This window comes from Dreissena polymorpha, chromosome 8 (genome assembly GCF_020536995.1).
Source record: "Dreissena polymorpha isolate Duluth1 chromosome 8, UMN_Dpol_1.0, whole genome shotgun sequence".
NCBI classification, from domain to species: Eukaryota; Metazoa; Mollusca; class Bivalvia; order Myida; family Dreissenidae; genus Dreissena; species Dreissena polymorpha.
Window position 1 is genome coordinate 47,009,108 of NC_068362.1, and position 4,370 is coordinate 47,013,477.

Here is a 4,370-nt window from a genome sequence, read left to right on the forward strand (position 1 = left end):
ATTGGAAACCCAACCCGGATGAGGTTAGCGACGTTCATTTATTTTGACATTAGTTATTCAACATTCTTTCTTGGTAGTGCATGCTTTCTGACAATAAACAACAACAAAAAAAAACAGATGCGGTTTACACAGGGTCGTCTGTTCTGAAGGCAAACGATGTTCTGGTATCCATGGTTACGGTTCAGTGACGCTCACTGCTCGTGTCTCACGTAGCGTACCTTTGCCGTGTTATCGTAATTACATTAACCCATTTATGCCTAGTGGACTCTCCCATCCTTCGAAATTGGATCAAATTATTTCCAAAATTAGGGATGTCTAGTGTATTTATTTCTTTATATCGAATATTTCTTACAGAAATTCTTTTAAGCAAACAGCGCAGACACAGATGGGACGCCGCATCATGCGGCTTCTCATCTGGGTCTACGCTGTTTGCCAATGCCTTTTTTTCTAGACGCTAAGCATAAATGGGTTAAATGGAAACGAACATTGAGGGAAATGATCAGGTTGCTTTCACCGATATTCATAACTCATTCAAGACATAAGTGTCTCTTTAATGCATTGTAAGAGTGACATGAATATTACATTCGTTTCAATAATTTTAGCTGCCAACTAAGAAATTTAAAATTATTGACAAGGAATTTAAACAGGACCAATTGCTAAATTAACATTTGTTCACTAATTATACAAAATATGGAATTAAAATTTAAAATGATTATTTGAAGAAAGATAAAAACAGAACGCAAAGTTAATTACTATTTAAATAATAACTTTCACTGGAAAATAATTGTTTTAAAACTTTATTACACATGCATGATTCTAATTTTAAGCGAGGTTAATTATATAAGAATACTATTCTGTTTAACTATATATGCACAACGTCCACATATTTAACATTTTTTCTATGTCCAAATAACAGTGAAATAATCATTATCTTGAATTTCATAAATTATAATTTGGCAAAGTTATCTGATTGTATAAGAAAACTATGAAAAATTCAGCTTCAGATGGCCCCCCCAAAAAGACAAATGTATTTCTCATGTGTCCAGCTTTTGACATCCTAAAAGAAGCCTTATTATACATGCGAACAACATAAAAAATGAACAATTACTTTTTTAATTGACATTCATTTTGCAGTATCTGTAACAATGCTGTTCACTAAACAATAGTGAATCACAGCACAAAGCAGTACTTTTTGTAATTTTTTTATATATTAATTGATGTCTGGTTGTTAGCTCCACTGGCCAAAGGCCAGCGGGGCTTATGTCATGGTCCTGTGTTCGTCGTGCATGCGTGCGTCCGTGTGTTAACTTTTCCTTTAACCATCTTCTCCTAAATTACTGGTCCAATTCTGATGGGATGTTCCTGGGGGTGAACCTCTTTCAAATTTGTTCAAATTATGCCCATGGGGTCAAATTAAACCCCTGCCTAGGGGGTCAAAAAATTGAAAATTTGCTTATATAAGGCCTGTTTTGTGAAAACTTTCAAAATCTTCCCGTCCATAACCATTTGGCCAAGGGCTATCAAATTTGGTATGTAGAGACATCTAATAGTTCTCTACCAAGTTTGTTCAAATTATGCCCCTTGGGTCAATTTCAAACTGCCCCGGGGGTCACAAAACTGTACATACGCTTATATCTTTCTTATTTTGTGAAAAATATTCTTGTCCATATCCATTGAGCCTAGGGCTACCAAATTTGGTATGTAGAGACATCTAATAAACCTCTACCAAATTTGTTCAAATAATGCCTCTGGGGTCAACTTTGACCCTGCCCCGGGTGGTCACAAAATTTAAAAAACGCTTATAAAGCGCCTATTTTGTGAAATCTTAAACAATCTTCTTGTCGAAAACCATTCGGACTATGGCTGCCAAATTAGGTATGCAGTAACATCTTATAGTCGTCTACCAAGTTTGTTCAAATTATGCTCTTGGGTCAAATTTGACCCTGACCCGTGGGTCACAAAATTGAACATTATAAACGCTTATTTCATGCTTATTTTGTGAAAACTTTCAAACTATTCTTGTCCTTAACTCTAGGACTTAGGGCTACCACATTTTGTGTGTAGTGAGATATAGTAGTCCTCTACAAAGTTTGCTCAAATTATACCCCTGGGGTTAAATATGACCCAGCCCAGGGGGTCACAAAAGTGTACATGTGCTATAATAGGGCCTATATTTAAGTATTTGCACATGCCGAGAATATTTGTTTCAGCCTTTTTTTCAGCAGTGGAGCGATACAGGGCCATCATGGCCCTTTTGTCTTTTAATACATATCACACAGTTCTAAAAATAATAATTTTAAAATAATACATATGTTCAATTTACAACCCACAACATGGGTAACAGGTGGGTGGGGTAATTTAAGATGTTTATTTTAACATCAACGTTGTTTTTTCATTTGTTACATCTGAAATATTTTCATAACAATGTACATGATAAATATTTCTACGTGTATCACAGTTCAGTTGATAATTTGATTGTTATGGAGCAGTTATTATATAGATATGTTCTTATTACTATTACAATGTTAGTCATTATATTTTTGATATTAAGTCCATATTAAAATGTCCGTAGCAAAAAAAAAATCCACGGTGACCTATCAATTTCTTTACTTCATTTTAATGCTAAGCTAGTTTCCTTTAATTATTGAGAACTTCAAATGAATATGAATATTACATCAACAGAAATATGTATCTGTATTGCATGTTATCTATTTTGAACTGTGCAATAAAAAATTCAAAACAAACAAAAAACTAGTCATACTTATTTCTCATTATTTTTTACGATTTCCAATATTTTTGGTATTTAAAGTGTTCAGTATACTAATACAAATGTTACAGTTGCTAATCTAATACAATCTCAATATTACTATGCCATTTTAAATGTATTACACACAAACATTGTACCGTACCCCCAATTCTATGCCCCGCAAAATGACCTTTTTTCAAACGCACATGGCATTTAAAAACCTTCGTTATCTCAAAATTATTCACGGTGACCTCCCTTTTTTATTTTTTATTTATTTCAGATACAGATCCATTAATCATCTTACAAAAAATTATAGCATTCCGGATATTTTGAAAATTGTCACAAAACGATCGAACATCCTTAATGATTACACCTATGCATATGCGAACTAGTCAGTTTTCATTTTGCAAGGATGTTTCAATGTAATGTTGTATTTCCGTATCTCAGAATAACCTTATATCTAAATGTTGAACGTTTTTAATAATTAGGATTATATTGCATAACACATGCAATTGCTGTATGCACTGACGCGTATCTTCGTTTATTATTTTAATGTTTCCATGTCTCTATACTTTTCACGCTGTATTTCTTTTGGAATAAGGATTTAAGTATAAATTGTGCTATTGCACGTATAATAAACATTATGTAATGTCTGTCAAGGGAGTCGTTCGATCACAGTCCACGTATTCAGAGTCTTTCGAATGCCCGATAGGACTAAGACAAGGTTGTAGTTTAAGCCCCATTATATTTGCGATGTTAATAAATGAGCTGCATGATGTCATGGTTGCAAATGAAATAAGAGGAAGCCAGTTATTTCCAGAAATTATAGAAATATGTATGTTGATGTTTGCTGATGATATTGCTTGTATCTCTGATACAGTAACAGGTTTACATAAGCAACTGAATGTGCTACATACATTATTACCAAAACAATAAATTAGCTGTTAACACAGAAAAGACAAGAGTTATAGTTTTTAAAAAGGGTGGTCCGCTTTCAAGAAGGGAAAAGTGGTTTATTAATGGCAACAATCTAGAAGTTATCCATGGATTCTATAATGTCGGTGTATTTTTCACAAATCGACTCTCGCTATATATAATGACAGAAAATATGTGTGCTAAAGCTCAAAGGGTTTTGGCTCATTTATTAAATTCTTTTGGTGAATTGCCATACCTACATGCAAAGACATTTTTCAAAGTTTTTGATGCAAAAATATGTTCTATTTTAATGTATGGTTCAGAAATATGGAGTTTGAAACCAGGCAATTTGTTGAAAATGTACAAATGTATACATGTAAAAGATTCCTTAATGTAAGTCAAGGAGCATGTAACGATGCGGTTCTAGGGGACCTTGGTCGTTTCCCAATGCACATTTATACTGCGAAACGGTGCATAGCTTATTGGCTAAGAATACTTTCATTGCCTGATTCAAGATATGTTAGGATGTGTGACAATATGCTAAGATATTATGATTCTATCGGCCAATGCAACTGGGTTACAGACATTAAACATGTCTTATACTCAAGCGGCTTTGGCTATGTCTGGGAAAATCAAGGTGTTTTAAACATTAGACACTTTTTGTGTATGTTTTTAAATTGATTAAAAGACCAGTATACTCAAACATGGA